At 45.4% G+C, this 17,345-nt stretch overlaps 1 protein-coding gene across 1 annotated transcript in view; it reads left to right on the top strand.

The window, feature by feature from the left end:
- TP63 (tumor protein p63) overlaps positions 1-17,345 on the top strand; it is a 102,720-nt gene that overhangs the window by 63,018 nt on the left and 22,357 nt on the right. The gene's annotated exons all lie outside the window — the stretch shown is intronic.

The following is a 17,345-nucleotide window of genomic DNA, read 5'->3' as shown; positions in this document are numbered from 1 at the left end:
CCAGCTGCTGTATTAGCTGTGGTGCCAAGCCTTGATGAACTCACCCTGCCACTTGTCGGGTCTTATTAGCTCAAGTGTGTGAGCTGTGGCAGGGACCTGACTGGCTCCTGACCTTGCAATGGGAGCAGAGTGAGCCCAGGCTTGCTATTAAACCTGCACCCAGAGCTCCTTGGACCCCCCCTTAAAATGCAGGGCTAGAAGAGGTTCCCATGGGGAAGGGATGGGAACGGTGCCACTGGGCTTGGTGCCCAGCCTGAAGGGTGTTTGCAGAGCCGGCAGCGGGGCAGGCAGAGCACCCGCTCTGTCTGCATTTGAGCATCAGCACTGCCATGGGTGGGAGAGAAAAAGTCTTCCCATGAGATGTTTGTCCAGTGTCTGAGCACTGAATGATCCCTCTTCATTAATCAGCAGGGTGGTGGCTGGTTTTGCAATGAGTTCCTTGTCTCCCATCTCTTCTCCTGCAAACCTCTCGTACAACTCATTCTTAGTCATTTTTTTTTTTTTGACCCATCCTTGGTGAGTTCTTGTAGATGTATGAGCAAAGTGGACTTTAACAGAAAAGAGCCCGTGCATTTTTAAATATCGTACTAAAACCTCTTACAGTATTGGCACTCAAAAGGAAGTGGTGAGGCCCCTAGGAAAATCTTCAGAAGAGTTACCATTAGTTCTGTAAGGTTTGACAAAGACAAAGCATGTGGACTGATTGCTTTGCAATCAGTTTCTGTAGGGAATTCATAAATTTGACCTTTATTTGGCATTCCCTTTGTGTGCTGACTTCTCTGATGAGTCATTTTTGCCCATTTCCTTTACCATGCCTCTCAAAAGGGCTGCAGAGGTTGGAGTCTGTCTTTCTGGGCTTGTTTTTCAACAGACTGATCTGTGCGAGATAAAGATGGGGAGAACTGGGTTCTCTGTTGCTGCTGGCGTTCAGAGGGAGCACTGCAGCATGGTCCCTGGCCGACAGGAAGAACAGCTACATGGGCAAGACGAGTTCCAGGATGATTTTGACACGTGCTGGAAGAAAACCATTTCCATGCTGCATGTCTTGATGTCGAGAGCACAAAACCTCTCTGATGCTGTTAGTCACTCCGCTGATCCCAATCTGTTTAATGAGGCTATTTTGTTTCAATGCACTGATATCCTGATGCGTGTTTTGCAGCTTATTTCGGGGAAGCTTCCGAAACATAAACTTATGAGGTCTTCCTCTGAAGTGAGATGGCTTGGTAGCATTTTAACTGTTGATAAATCACCTGTCCAGGATCGACTCTGTTGGTTAGTGATTGGGAATGACTCACTTGCGACCGCTTCCCTCTTCACCACACAGGTCTGAGCTGTTGCCAACCACCCCCTTGCCTCTGAAAGTCCATCTCCTGGGGTGCACCTTACCCTGGACCCCCCTGGGTCGCACTGTGTCTGCAGTGTGACCCCAGTGTAACCTGCTCGCTGGGGAAGTCAGCATTTCTCCGCTCCCGGGAGGAGCAGAGCTGAGCATGCAGGCAGGTGCTGACTGCCAGAGAGTAGATGGTGCAGGATGGCCAGGCATTTCTGTGTGCTGGGGGCTCTCTGGCTCTGGGCAGCTTGCTGCCTCCAGCCTGCCTGGCATGGCCGAGCAACAGTGTAGCAGTTCACTCGGCTTTTTTTAATGTTGGTTTGTTGTTTTGTTGCTTTTTTTTTTTTCCTTTTTCCACTGGCCATACCAATCTGATTACACCTTCGAGGGATCATCTGCCCCTAAAGCTTAATTAAGGAACTCTTGTCTGACTCGTCACTGACTCACCTGCCACTGTATGAGCTCATGTCTGACTTGTCCTAGGAAGATAGTGAAATATGTCAGGCTTCTCTGAAATATAGCAGTTTTTTGTTTTATTGCATCCCTGACATTGCTGTTGGCTCCTGCAGAGGTGAACAGAAAGATGACTGCCCTAGCTTGGTTACTTTTATCTAAACTTAGTCGCTTGCCTCTTTGTGCCTTGAAAAACCAGACGGGGTTTTGCTTGCACAGCTGTAGGTATGTTAGAGTTAATAAAGAAAAAATATTAAAAATTAAATAACCTTTGAGTTTTGGCTTCAGGCAAAGTAGGTGAAATGATGTGTTTTGGAGATGAATGCTCTTGCAGGAGGCAAGATGTAGCTTGCAGGAGAACATCTGCAACCAATCCATTCTGTATGAGATGGGGCCAAGACTTGTTTGTATCTCAGTACCTGTTCAAACATGTTATAGCACAGCAAAAAAGAGGTTTTGAATGCATTGAGGAAGGGTGGGTAAGAAGGGAAAGAGACATCAAGCTGAATGTTTGCTTAATAGCTTTGATTTCTTCATTAAACTTTTAAGCACTTTAATAATTTGATTAGCTGCTTTCAGAGCACTGTAGATTTATTTTTTTTATTACATTTTTTTTTTCTTTCTTAAAACAGAAAAAACTCTACTCATCTTGGTGCTGTGAGATGAGCTTGCTTTCTGGCCTGGAGCAAATCTGCTGTTTGCTACTTCTTTGTACCCTCCCTGAGGACTGCCGGTAGAAGGATGTTCTGTAATTCATTGATCAAAGACAGTGCAGAGACTCAGTTACCAGGCTGGCTACCTGGACCCCAGAATGCAGCTTCCCAGTCAAATGCCCCTTGCCAGCTACTCCCATCCTCGTTTTTCTGTAGGAACTGAAGGTAGCATGAACATCTTGCAACTGCAGCTTGCAGAGCTCCTTCGCCTGCCTTTAATTGCGCACTTGAAATGCCTCTTTCTCAAGGCCTGTGGCAGCACAGAACAGTTACATGACTCAGGAGCAGCTGAAGTGGTGAGGTTGGCAATAGAGGTTCTCCTGCTGAGGTTGTCATATTATCCCACTGATGTTTCTTATACTGACCTCTGTGGCTTTAGTTTTTTTGTAAGACGACCCCTGAGATGCACATATTGGTTTGCATGTGTAACTAATGTGAATTTTGAAGGTGCAGACTGTGTATGACTGGGATCTGTTGTCATTGGAGTGTAGCAACTGTTACTTGGATCTTTTTCATTGTCTTGTGGGCTGGATTCCTTCCTGGGGAGCTGAGGGGAACTGATTTGGGTTGAGTAAGGTGGACAGTGTGAACACAGTAGCTCTAAAATCCTACCAGAGGAAAGGGGCATGTATTCCAAATGCTCTGTCCTGTGTAGAGATGGGGTAGTAATACTACCTGGGTAGTGCTTAAAACCAGCAGACTGCTTTTTTTGTTCCTCCCCTTTTCTCAAACCAAATCCTGCTGTGACTTCGCCAAAAGTGCTTGTGCAAGCGAGGCAGTCCTGGTCATGTGCTGATCTTCATCAAGTCCTCAACAGGGAAGCAAATTAAAGAACTGCAAGATGCACAAATGCCTGTCCTCTGCCTTTGATGTAGACAGGGCTCTTCCACTCTACATTTGCTCATCAGAGGGATGTTCATCTTCCTGCTGTGTCTTCATGCCTTTGTCAAGTCCCTGGTGACTCCTGGTGCTGCTGTTCACCTGTGTTCCCTGGCTGGCTACCAGGAAGGCCTCCTACGGCTTGTCCACACTTGGCAGGTAGACACACATGCTAGGGATGGCCTTAGGCTCTGTGCAATGTTGTGTGGACTTGCAGACTGTGCCTAGAAAGAGATCTGCTGTGTCTGTGTGGTGCTGCAGCAATGGGCAGGGTTCATTGTCTCTGGCATATTGCGGCCGGAATGTGATGGTTTTGGAGCTGTGCAGAAATGGCTTGGCCATGCCTGAACTCCTTTTTCCTGCATGTCAGACACTGGGTTAGCATGTGGCCAGCCAGCACTCCCTGCAGCTGCACTATGGCCATGCCTTGAGCAGGAGCACTGTTGGCTTTTGCCTTGCTCTGCAAGAAGTATCCTGACCCGGAGAGGCAGTCAGGGCTGTGTTCAGGTGCAGATTATACCTCACTCCCCCATGCTTAGGGCTTCAGACAAGGAATTTAGGTGGCTCTCTTGTCCTTCCTTAAGTTTGTTTTGCTGGACTGCATGAAGAGCCTAATGTGTATTTCAAGCTGCCGAAATGGGTCTTGGTCCTGATGCACTGGTGTCTCATGCAGTCTTCTTCCTTCAGATCAGGGTTGCCGTGACACTTCTGAGAAATAGCAGAGCTCATCTCTGGAGAACTTTTCTTTCGGGGAGAGTTTCCAGAATGGTTGACTGACTGAGGTTTTGTTTCCTTGCTTAGGAGCTTCCATCCCAAAATCACTGAGGAAGGTGGCTGAAGCCACTAATGATACCTTCTTACTCAAGCATTGGCTTAATGCTCCAGTTTTGTCCCTCATCTGTGCAAACATTGTCTTGTCCCCCAAAACCTCTCTTTGCTCTTTCTCTGAGTTGGGTGATATAATTATGCCTCCCAGCCCACTACTGCCATGTGAAAATGGGTTCCTCTTGCTTTTGCAAGGACTTTTCAAGGATCTTGCTCTTTGGAAAGTCAGCACATGAAGAAGCACACATCAGCCTGTGTGGGAATGGGGTGGGGGGTGTGTGTGTTTTGTTTTGTTTATTTCCCCTTGGCTACACAAGCAGCTAAAACCTGTAACCTACAGGAGTTGGAAGCTCCATGCAGAAAATTAGCTTATGTTGGTGGAAGAGTTGAGATCACATTTTTCTTGGCTAATTAAAGGATTAAAGGTGCAGAGATTTAGAGCGAACTGTCAGAGTGCTACAGAAGAGAGCCTTTGATGGTTGAATCCGACTTGAGATTAAACAAATTGCATTTAAATAAGAAATATGTGGCAACAGTTACAGTCTAGCTGGGCCTCTATTGTTTGCTGTCCTCCAGGGTCAGGTAGCTGGTGTGCTGTGGCTAGGGCTTCTTTTCCCTTACCAGCTTGCTTCTTCCCAGGTGTCTCCCCCTGGATTGCTTCAATCTGCTGCCTCCATGCTTTGTAAAATGGGCTTTTTTTTTTTTTTCTAACCCAGTGCTTTGTGCAGAGGAGCCTTGCACTCTACCTTACACAATAATGATCTGCTGCCCATCATAGTAGTAGCATGGTCACATCCTTGTGGTGTTTTTTGTAATATCTCTGATCCTATTTAGGGTTTTTCTGCATCCTGGTGCGTTGTTATCTGCAACTGGAGAGCTAAATATTTCTCTGTGGACTCTTTTCTGTTGTTCGGTTGTGAAGCTGGTGGATGGAAAGAGTCTTTTGGGTTATGTCAGTTGTTTACTGGTGTCTTCCTCTTAGTGGTGGCGGATTAAAAGTCTGGAGATGTAGTTGGCTTCTGTAGGTTCAAAGTCCTTGCTTTCTTTGATGTCAATTGATTGTCTTCAGTGGTCTACACTTGCCAATGGCTTGCCAGTGTTAGTCCCAGCCCTTCTCCTGCCTTTTCATTTGGGTAGCATTAAATTCAGAGCTGCTAAGGGGATGTTTTTAAGTGTTACCCTTGATAGCTCTTGCAGTGCTGAGTCTCATGAGTTTCATGGTAGCTGTCTCAGAACAAACCTCGCTTTCTGCAAGGGCATCTGTACAGCATCATGCAAGGCAACAGCATGTTCTGTCCATGGAGACTTTGCACCTTTCTCTAATGCATCACGTATGAGCTGTAAGGAAAATGGGAGTGCCAGACAGTGTGGGCCAATAACTTCTGATGTTGCAACTGTCTTGTTTTGTTCCACTTTGTTTTATTTTTTTTTTTTAGGGAGGAAGGGGCTTGCCTTTCATTACCTGCCACCCATATAAGATCACGAGGGAGTTTTGTTTCTTTTTTTTTGTTGTTGGGAAGATGGAGAAAATCACAAAATTGAAACTGGTGAAAAATCTGCTGGGATTCCATAATCACTCAAAAATATGGCATTACTTACTAATTGGGTGTGGTTAGTTGGGAAATCTGACTTTAAAATTATGTTTCCCAGGGAACTATTCCTGTTCTCATTGTTATCCAGTAACAAAGACTGCTTTTTGTTTGGGAAAGCAGTCTTACTTTGAATGGGCTAGGTCTTCTCACAAAGCATCTGTTGCTTGGGGTCTTCAGAGCTTGCAGTTTGCAAATGAAGCAGTGTACAGGTTGTAAGGTCTGCAGGGACAAAGAGCTATTTGGTGTTTTCCTTGGAAAGCCGTCTTCAGGTTGTGGTTGCAAGGATTTGCATCTAAATCCACATTCATTCCTGTTATGTTTCCAGTTAGATCATCCAGAGGACCTAATTATCTTTGTTACCAAGTCAAATAAATCAATTACTAAGTATTGAGAGACTTGATGTAATCTATTTACAATAATTTATAGATCTGTTAGCATGTCATGAAGTATTTTGGCAATCATTCCTGATGAGTTTACCTATCAGGCCTGTAAAGTGCATCCAGGTCCATGCAAGCTTGCTTTATGCACTTGTGCTTTCTTGCTGAACTTTCAAAGCAAACTAAAAATCAGAGATATGGACTGTGCTGTGTTCAAGCCTTCCATTTCTTATGTGATATTTTACTGCACAATTTCCTTTTGACTTGCATGTCCACTGGGGTGTGGTTTTTCTTTTAGTCTTAGAGGGCAGGAAATGCAAAGCTGAAGATTGTTATTTCTATGAGGGATAGGAAGGACTGCTGCTAACATTTTCCAAACTCATTGCAATCCCTTTCTCAATGCTGCTCTACAGAACAGCTTTCTTCCCTTAGCTGTTGCAGTTGCGTAGCTTCAGGGCTGCTGGAGAGCATCAGAAAAGGGGAGAATACCCCAAGCCTGGGATAGGCTTGTTGCTCTTCCTAGGCAAGAAGATGCCACAGCATTGACCTCACTAGCTGCCTGGGGATGAGGTGCTGTGTTTTGGAGGGGATGTCTCCATGGCCTGATGGCTGCAGTAGCCACACTGCTACGCTCCCCGGCATGGAACTGTATGAATTGTTTCCCACGGTGTGTAGGAAAATCAAGGTCTCAGTTCAGTAAGGCACTCGAGTGAGTGCATAACCTCTAGCACGTGAATATTCCCAGTGAAATCTCTTGGGTTCTGTTGGAGTCAGCAAGGCTGCTCCCAACCTTGAAGGTAGGCATCTGCTTAAACACCTTGCTGAATCATGTCTTGACTTTTAAAGTAGGCTCAGGAGAAACCACATGAGTTGACTTGAGGACTGTGCTTAGCTAGGTCATTGAGGATGGAAGGAGAGGGCTGAGAAGGGGGAGGATCTGGGTAAAATACAGATCCCAGAACCCTGCAAATGCTGGTAATACCTAGTGACTGTGCTCTCGTTTGACTTTCTCGACATTCATCCCCAAAGCTTAATTGTATGAATAAAAAGTTTAAAGGTTTGACTTAGTCACCATTCATCCTAAGTATGCTGGAGCTGCTGTCATGCTTTATTGATCTAGCTTAGATCTGAGTTACTGCATCTTTATGTTCTCAGTAAAACTATGACTTGCTCAGTTAGGTGTAATTTTTGTCTTGCCTTACTAATCCTTAAGTTTTCTCTGTGACTCAGAACTAGAGTATGGCCTCGTTGGGTCAGTAATTGCAGAAAACAGGGATGTTTGCAGAAATGATTTGGTTCAGTTCGGATCCTCTGTCTTCTAGAAGGAGGAGAGAGCCCTTATCTGATGGTCTTCATACAGAGGAAGAACATCTGTCCCTGGTTGGTGTCTGCACGTTAGTTTGTTGCCTCGCTCACCATCCTGGCCAGAAAAGCTTTGTTGGCTTTTCACTTTAATTGTCAATGAAATGCTCTGCAAGCAGGAGAACAATATTTGCATAGATGTAATTCTGGAAATTGAGTGTAATGTGATCAGGAAATGGGACAGGCCCTGGCTGTTATCATGGAAGAGACTTGCTGGTACCTGCACCTTGTTTCAAATGTAATAAGATCTGACTCAGTTATAGTTTCCTGGATGTTAACAGAGAAGACTCAGTGCCATTTTGGCAAGGGACTGGTGCAAACTTTTCTGCACAGGAACAAAAGAGATTTCTGGCAAATTCATAAATCTGTTCTGAAAGGGCTGCTAACAGTACACTTAAGATTTAGAGGGAAATGGTCTCCCTTGGAGCAGAAAAGCAGGGGCGTGTGTGTGTGTCTGCTTTCAGGACTTTCTTTTTCTGAGACAGAAGCCAAGGAACAAGGCGCTTGTGTGCGCTGCCAGTGAAATCTCACCGGGAAGACATGATGCTACTTGCAAGGTATGCACAAGACAAGACCAGAGGCGCCGCAGTGCTTGATTACTGTCAAGGGCTCAGTTGGAACTTGCCTTTGCTCTTTGGCCTGCAGCATTTATGTAGAAATTGGGGACGCTGCTGCTTGCTTCCAAAGCTTTGCCTTGATGGGCCCTGCCCACATCTAGGCAGGGAGGAAGGGGGGGGCTTGGAGCTCATGAAGTAAACAGGAAAATTACTCACCTTAATGATGCATTTCACTGGCACTGCCACTTTGAGAGACTGTCAGATTTAATGCTTTCTGTCTTTCCTTCCATCACCTCCCATAGGTGTGATTAATATTTTATTACAAGGATGAAGTGGAGAGGTATCTGTACTTTCCTTCAGGGGGAATAAATGGGGGAAAGCAAAGTGAGTAGGAGAGAAAGGGGATCACCTTTTTCCATCTGAGCCATTTGGTCTTTGTCGAGAGCGCCCATACAGAGTAGCGCTCACTGACTGACTTGGCCGGTGGCCCCTCGTTTTATCAGAGCATTCCAGTTCACAGCTGAGCCTACTGGCCTCACAGTTAGCTGCTGGCCCTGCTCCATGGGGTGCATTGACCAGTTCCCCACTCCAGAAACAGTCAGGGAAGCAGCCCTGCACTTGGTGACAACATAAGAGATGTAGCACTGTAGGAAGGCAAGGAAAAAAATACAAATGATCTGTATGTGAACTTCTTCAGGGATTATTTGGCCTTTTTGTAGAGTCCATTGGATCTAAACCCTAAGTCAAGAAAGAACGAATGGGATAGAAAATTTATCTGGGCAAAGGTATTTAGCATGAGAGGTCAGAAGACATTAAATCTGGTTTTAGTTTTGAATCGCTTTAATTTTCTCTTCTGTATCAGAATGAGCATGCAAAGACAACTGGTTTGCATCTCCTATCAGTGACCCAGCTAGGAAGATGGGCCAGTATTTGACACACATACTCTTACCCTTGCAACGTGCTGACCCTGTGGCATTTTCCAAGTAGGACAGTCCTTTGGCATGAGCCAGAATTTGGGTGGAAATCTGTCACCATCTAGCAAAGTGTCCTCTTTCCAGGGTGTTGAGTGGCTTGTCCAGTCTGTGGCAGAGTGCCTGATACCTCTGAGTCTGACTCTGCCTCTGAGTTGCAGGCTTGGGATGTTTCTGATTGAAAAGACTATGTTGCCAGACCAACCTTGTTGTGTTCTATTTCTTTTTTTTTTTTTTTTTTTTTTTAATGCGTTCTATCATCCAGCTTGGCTTCCCTCTGCTGTAACAGATACTGTACTAGTGACTCATTCACTTTCCTCTGAGTTATTAATGAAATCCCCTTATTTGCAGATGCGGGAACTAAAAAGAATTTTGGACTTAAGCCTTTAATTGGGATTTTCTTGTACCCTGCTCTTTCCCCTTGATTGTTAGCTGGTGTGGAGCTATCTGAACCTGTGGCTATATTCCAAATTTCTGAGGACCCAAAGCCTCTGTCTACTCTGGGAGGGGGCTGCAAGATCTTGACCTGCTTCTCTGGGACTTTTACAGCTGACTCACATTTTTGAAACCATGTTAGATTTGGTGGGAGCAGACATATTTTGGAGAGCTTTAGGATTTTTGCTTCACTGTTTAGTTTATCTTAATAGAGTAACCTTCATGTACTGCTGTGCTGCTTCCCTCCTTACAGGTGAGTTCATCACCCTTTGACTTTCAGCAGGGGACAAAAGTGACAGGGAGATGCACTGAAAATTAGTGTGTGATTACTCCAGACAATGTTTCCTCTAGCTGATTAGAGTGTTTGGAGTTTGGCTGGTAGGATGGAGCATGCCATAACACGTGGACTTTGAAACAAGTGAGATCTAAAGGAAGCTAATAGGAAACACACAGCAGCTTTCCTCTTAGGCTGAACCTGAGACAGATGACTGTAAGAAAGTTTAATCCCCCATGCTAATCTAGGAGGAGGTTTGAAATGGCCAGCCTGGGCTTTACTTAAAGCAGTCCATGAGCGGAACAGGTTCTGGTGCTCAGTATCAGAGGCCGAGGCACGTGAGTCAGCAGCAGTATGTGGTGGGGAGGGTTTGCTGTTGGGAGCCTGAATGTGTTCTTTTTAGTTCATTTCTGGAGTCCTTTGTAACAAAAATCTGATTCCCTTTAAAATACAAGTTGAATCAGATCTTTCTTAAGTTCAGGGTTGGCTTCACAAAAGCCCTTCTGCAGAGGCATACTGACTTAAGCAGGTGTGATTTACAGTGCTGCCAAAAGTTGTTGCCAACAGTGTTGCCAAAGCTTATGCTAAAGATTTTTTTGCTAAATCAAGTCCCGGAGGTTTTTACCTGCAGCTTTGGTGTACACAGTCTGGTGTAATGAGTAGAATTGGCTGGAAGAACTGTTGCTGGTTATGTCATTGTCGCAGTGTCTAGTTGGTGTGATGCTTGAGGTTGCACAGTCAAATTAGTTTCATGTAAGCAAACACATGTAGTCATATGTGTACTGTCCACTCACATTACCTGCAAGCAGGTGTGTGTATTTATATATAGATGCAAATACTTGTAGCTTCAGTATAGCCCTTTGTTTGCAGTGGGTTACACTCTTGCTAGGAAGATGTGAAGTAGCCACGTGTCATTGAGAATCATGGAGAGAAGAAATTCAGTGGAGTTATTCACAGAGCTGCTTCTGCATTCACTTTAATGGTTAAAAATTTTGCCCTTGAACTTTGCTGGTTTACTAATTAATGCTCAATTATTGAAGTGGATGTTTTTGAAATCCAATTTTAAGTGACTTTAAGCCTAACTTTAATCACTCCTCATTATTCTGCTGAAATTTAACACGTCATAGCCTTTAGGTGAGTTTGGGTAGCATGAGAGTGGACTTCCTACAGTATATGTTTCTTAATGTTATATCTCCTGTGGCAGGCAGGCAAACAGGTTGCTTGTTTGTTGTGCAACTGTAATACAGAAGCCACTGGGAGACCGAGATATCAGGGAAGATGATGTTCAGCATTGGGTCAGCTTTGCCTTTCAGCAGGTTCGTTCTCATTTCATACCTTGACCTCACGACATTTCTGGTCAAAGTAATCTATCAGAAATGCAAATTACTAGACATTGTTAGCATCTGAAACTTGTCCGGTACTGCTGCAGTTTCAGTTTAGAAAATAGCAGAGAAACTGGACACAATACACAAGCAGCATGTGAGCTGGCTACACAAGCTAAGGCCATTTGACTGCAAGAGTCGTATGATTTTGGTTTTTAAAGAAATTAATTTCAAAAAGGTTTCAAATAATAGACTAGTAAACTCACAAAATCAAATCATAAAGCCTTCCTTTACACCCATCACTTTGTATCAAAAATATGTGTAAAGCTTGCCTCTGAAGTTTTCCATCGGAGACTTTTTCCTCTTGAAACAGGATACTTTTCAGTTAATTATTTTTTGTTGTTGTTAATTTTTAAAGTGTTTTCAAGCTGAACTTGAAGAGGTCTTCAATTGTTGATGAAGCAAGTCTGTAGATATGAAACTGAAATGTGAAGTTTTCAAATTTACAACTGTGCACTGTGCAAAAGCAATATGGGAAATTATCAGTATCATTTCTGCTATCATTGTGGCTTTGCTGACAGTGTTCTGTAGAGATATTCCTAAAGCAGATGATACATCCTGATCAAGGTAGTTTTGAATTAAAACCCCTGGGAAGCCTCAAGCGAGACGCTAAGTATTGTCATATGAAGGAGTGATCTCATTATCCTAAAGATGGGAGACACTAGCAGATGCTCTGAATTTGATATTTTGGGTAATTTCAGGGGGTAGCATGACCACTTGTGAATATCCCCATCTCAGCCTGCCTTCTGAGTCGAGGTGTTTGCGGGGCGGTGGAAGGGGACTGGGCGGGAGCGTGGCGCAGAGGGAATCGCATCGTGCGTGGAGGGGGAACGCAGAGCTGTCTCCGTCTGCCAAGGCAAGGGGGTGGTAGTGCCTGTGTCGGAGGGGAAGAGCTGCTTTTCTCCCCCTTTTTGCACCCTGCGATGGCACAGTGGAGCCCCAGTGGCCCGCGGTCCCCAGGGGAGCGGGCGGGGCGCAGCGGGCAGCGGCCCCTGAATCCCTGTCCGCAGGCTATGTTTCTCCGCTCTCCTCCCTGCCACCCCTCCCCTTCCCCGTTTACCTAAGCAGGTCAACACACACACACACACACACACGCACATATATATTTATTTTTTTGCGCTAGGGTTTCCAAGGCGCAGCAGCAGCTGCCGGCACTGGGAGTGCCGCCAGCCCCGGGGCAGCCCCGACACGCTCCTCCCTCCCCGCGTCTCCCGCTCCTCTTGCGGTTTCCGCGGCGCTGCCGGTCCCCACGCACCCGTGGGTCGCGTCCCCCCTGGGCGCGGGCGGGCGGCCGGGGGGACGCGGGGCCCACCTGCCTGATGTCAACATCCCGGCGGGCGAGGCCGGCAGGAATGTGCCGCTCCCCGCCCGGCGCAGGTAATTAATCCCCGCGACTGACAGGTGGCAACAGGCGGCCTTTGGCTGCGGCTCCCGGGGAAAAGCGCTCGGAGGGAGGATTTTAATAGCTCGTCAGCACCGTTCGTGCGCGCCTGGCAAAGGCGGCGGGGAGGGGGCAGAGGAGCCTGAGGGGGAAATGAAGTTTAAGTCTTTGCAAAGGCGGACGCCCTTGGGTGATTCACTACCCTTCCTCAAGAGGGAAGAGAGTGTGACAAGAGTTCTTCCTTTGCCCCGGGGTGGAGAAATTTGGTAAATGTCTGCAAAGCACTAGCAGGGCTGCATCAGCATCCTCTCCGGCTGCCATCCTCCCGGTCATCGCAGGATGGCTTCCCTTGCAGATGGGGGATGCTCACTGGTACAATGGACCGTGAGGCTGGGGGTTGTTGCCACACATGGTGGATCAGTAGGCACCCGAGGGGCTGATGATTGCCGGACCTGTCAACTGTGCCCATGGTTTGAATATCTGCTACATCCAGTAGCAACAAGCTGTCCACTTTTCTCTGAAGCCTAGTGAGATAGACGACTTTAAACTGAAGCTACAAGTCAACTAGCAAGTGGTGGGGTTAAGGTTATGCTGAGTTGAAGGTTAAATCTGGAAGGAGACATCCATGTCTGCAGTGCTCCTGTTAGAGCTCTTCTTTGCTGAGTGTTCTCTGGATACAAGTTGGTTCTTAAGTGTGTGTGTCTGTGTGTGCACACATGTATTTCTAATGTGCGCACACATGTATTTCTAATGTGCCCACACATGCTCCGAACAGTTTTTTGTAAATGAAAAGATAAATCATTATTTATCAAAACAAAAATGTTTAAGGTGCTTGAGTAAATCTCAAATTTTATTCTTAGTAGATGGCTTCCTTTCTTTCCATTACCTCTTTTCTCCTAAATGATTAAAACATATGCAGATTATTTTCTATTTTTTCTGACTCTTCTTGTTTTCACTGGTGAATACTTTGGTGGAGGTAACTGTTGCTTTCCCATTCTTCCAGTCTGTTCTTTTCATTTATTTTTCCCTTCTTGGAGTTAGTTTGATAGGGGAGAAAGCATAGCTGACTGATATAGCTTTGCAAACATCAAGTAAAACAAATCTAGTTAACTGAGTTGAACTTGACTGCTTGAAAGAAGTTTGAAAAAGATTTTAAAGACCTGTTGATCTGAGCAGAAGGGACTCAGGGAGCTGTAATGCCGTAAGCCAACCTCTGGGATCACCTTCAAGTTGACATCCATCAGCATTTGTAGTGCTGACTGAACCCTGCTCCTTTTAAAGATTTAGGAGCCATAATCCCCCGGCTAGATCAGATGGTAAAGCAGATATTAGAGGTAGATTTTAAAATGAGTGTTTGGGGGATTTCACTGCATCAGAGTTTTGCAGGGGAGTTGAATGCTCAGTGAAAAGCCATTGCTTGTATTGCACTGAGCATTCAGTCCTTTCTAGCAAATATTCTCCATTTGAGAGTCGAAAAGTGTTTTGTTTTCTCCTTTAAACCCTCTGTTGACACACCTTCCGGAGAAGGGGTTTACTGAGAAATCAGACAGGTGTTGCCTGATGGTAGCTGGCTTGTGTATATTGTGATACTGAATTACCAGCCAGGGTGCCAAAAGTGGGTAATACAGTATGTCTGCACAGGCAGGTGGGGAGAGCAGAGCTGCAGGCGCTGGAATGTTTTCATCTTTCCTTTTAAAACGTATTATTAAGCAAAAAGCTAAATTCACAACAGGCAGCACTTGAACCCCAAAGAAAAGTCTGAGCTAAAAGCTCTTTCCTCTCCCTCTTGAACAGAGGACACGTTGCCAGAGTCAACTCTTTTGTTTTAAAGGACTTTCAGGTCTCTGTCTGGTGGAAGTGGTGTTTGCACTCCTCAGGCTGTTGGCACAACTTCTGTTCCTGCTGCTAGATAATGACTATTGTTGTCTTGTTAACTGATAGGCTTGTTTGTTGGATCGAGCTCATTTTTTATATTTGCGCTCCGAATTAATTTAGTTTTCCTACTTAAGTGTGTTGATTAATAATCATGCTTTGGATTTCTGGGAATTATTTGTCTCATGATCTTACCCCTCACACATGAAAACAGTGGCAGGGGGACACCTCCTGCAAGGTGGGGTGGTTTGGGACCACTGAGGAGCAGCAAGAGGGGCTGATCCTTGCTTGCAGGCACTATCTGAATGCACAGACAGCTTCTGCCTTGGGATTTTTTTCTGAAGCGCATTTGCTTTGAAATCTATCTACAATATCCTGTCTTGCTCTGTGGATATAGCGATTATCACTGATCCAGTACGAAGTCATCATGACCTAGTTGTTTGCATCTATTTGTGCCAGTAAGTGGCTGTGTGCATCAGGTTACCCATGGTTGCAGCAAAGTTGGCAGGGTGGGAAACTCGAGCCCCTTACTGTCTGACAGCAGGTACCTCGTGGACAGATTTACACCAGTGTTAAATGACCGTCCGTTCAGTGATTACACGCCTGCAGGTGGCTGTGCCTGGGGTGGTTGTGAAATCATGGCTCTATGCCATGTCTTCAAGCCCTGTGCAGCGCCTGTGAGGCTTGAACTCCTTGCAGTCGGGTGACAGAGGTGGCTCAGCCCTCCTACTGCCTTGTTTGCCTCTGCTGGGCACTGCTGCTTGCATCCCCATGCCCTGACCGTGTCCTGAAGCAGAGGTGAGGCTCCTGCTTAGCCTCCTTTTTTGACATGCCAAATTCAAGGTGTTGGCCAGAACCTGCAACTCTTTAGTTTACCCTGTGTTTTGGGAGCACATATATATGTATATATATTTCTTTGTTCGACAGGCTTCTTCATTAGCTCTTGGCTGTTTGCTTTCTGTGAAATTAAACTGCAAGTCTAATGCCTCCCTTGGTGTTTGTAGCCAAAGGGACCTGACAAGTAGGGGTGCCAAGGGGTAGATGAGGAGCAGATCCCTTTCTCTGCTGACAGAGGGGCCATGCTGTTTGATCAGGAGCTTCAGTATTCATGCTGGTGTGGGGTATCTCACTGTCCTTCTGAAAGCAGTGATTTCCCCCCCCCCCCTCTTTCTTGTAACCCCAGCTTTCTGTCTTTGAAGATATTATACATAAAATTACAGTCAACACCACTAGTCCTGCCCGGTGACTGAGGGGTGTGTATCTCCTTCCATTTGTTCAATTCTCTGGATGCCTGCAGACACTGGACACGTTGGCTCCTGGCGTGTGCTGTGCCCTCCGTGCACCACTACTGTTCCATATTTGTGCTTTCATTTCAGCCCATCACCTTTGGGTGCCCAATTTCTTTACACTTCAGTGATGTTAAGGCATCCAAGTGATTAGTTGCCTTTTTGAGATTTTTGAGGCTTTCTGTCCTTGAAGCCTTCACAATGCTATGAGCAAACTGATGTATTGAAGGAAACAATTCTCTACATATTTTCTTCCTCTTTCACATATAAGTGATTCTTCTTCTACCTCTTGAGATGAAAAGACAAGATGGTGAGCTCACTCTTACCTTCAGTAAGGAATTGCTTTTTAATTAAAAAACAATAAGGAATTTCAGGTTTAAAAGATGTATGATATAAATCACCATCTAGATCTGTTTCGCAACTTTTTTTTGTAATTGTTTGGCATGTTCCCTGTTTCCGCGGGCTGGGTAAATCCTTTGTGGGTTTAATCTCTAGCCTGCAGGCACATATAATACATTGCACAATTTGGCCTTTGCATTTTAAAGAAATCTTTTTTTGTAGCTTAAATACATGTAGCATCTTCTCTGCCACATGGCAGGATGGTGTTGAGTGAGGAGGGAAGAGACTGGCTTATATTTAATCCCCCTCTCCTACCCAGTGTCTCTCCCAAGTTTGGTTTTTCCTGTATTAGCCATGTGTACACCACTTTGAAATGCAAATAATCCCTGAATATAGCTAACTAATCCTTTTGCTGCCACGTCATCCGCCACCCACCCGTGCACACGCTGGCTCTTCCCGTCCCAGTGGGGTGGATGACCCAGTCGTGCTCTTGACCAGTATGAACCTGTTGCTGCTCTGTTTGGACAGTTGGGAAAGGGGCTGTATTGGCCCATGGCTGCTAGACACGTTTTTTTGTGGAAAAAAAACCCAAAACCACCCTGGGGCTTTCACTTTTCTTTCTCTGCAAGAATTGAAGACATGGAAATGGGGAAATGCCAGCAATTCCTGTGAGTTACATTGTTAGAGTTACTGGGAGAGCTCTGCAATCCTCAGTGTCTGAGCACCAGGAGAAAACGGAATACCTCTGGAGTGGGGTACTGAAAAAAAATGCCATACTTTGGAACAACCTTGTACAGCAGGGAAGACCGGAGTGTCTCCTTCATGGGAGACATCCAGGAAAATAGGTTCAGGTTATGCAGTACTGAACCAATTAAGAGTTCCCTTGCAATCCTCCCTGGTAAAGCATGTGCCTTTATTTCATTGAGGGGTTTTGAAAAGAAACCAACAACCTCAGCCTTGATGTGTTGCTGAGTAAAGGTTTCCAGATGTGAACACACTTCAGGAAAATGCTGCATCGGTGTTACTGTTTTAGTGGAGAACATCTTAAGAGAAACCTAATATGATCCAAAAGAGCACAGTGAACAGTGTTTCAGGTGTTCATTGCATGGACACAGCCTCCGTTTTGGAGCCAGATGCAGAGTTTTGCTCTAGGTCTCACTATTGACCTGGTTTCTGGGTTGTTCAACTCTTCTGGTCTTTGAATATTTGAAAAAAAAAAAAAATTAACCTCTTTTGTGAGTGTAATGCTTTGAGTTTAGAAGTGAGGAGATTGCTACAGAGGTGCTCAGTAGATGTATGAAATGCTTTTAAAAGATA

The sequence above is a fragment of the Pipra filicauda genome, unplaced genomic scaffold (assembly GCF_003945595.2).
Source record: "Pipra filicauda isolate LSUMZ 115617 unplaced genomic scaffold, ASM394559v2 scaffold98_size3848907_pilon, whole genome shotgun sequence".
In the NCBI taxonomy this organism is placed as follows: Eukaryota; Metazoa; Chordata; class Aves; order Passeriformes; family Pipridae; genus Pipra; species Pipra filicauda.
The sequence above is the reverse complement of the archived record's forward strand: the minus strand, read 5'-3'. Positions and strand labels throughout refer to the sequence as shown.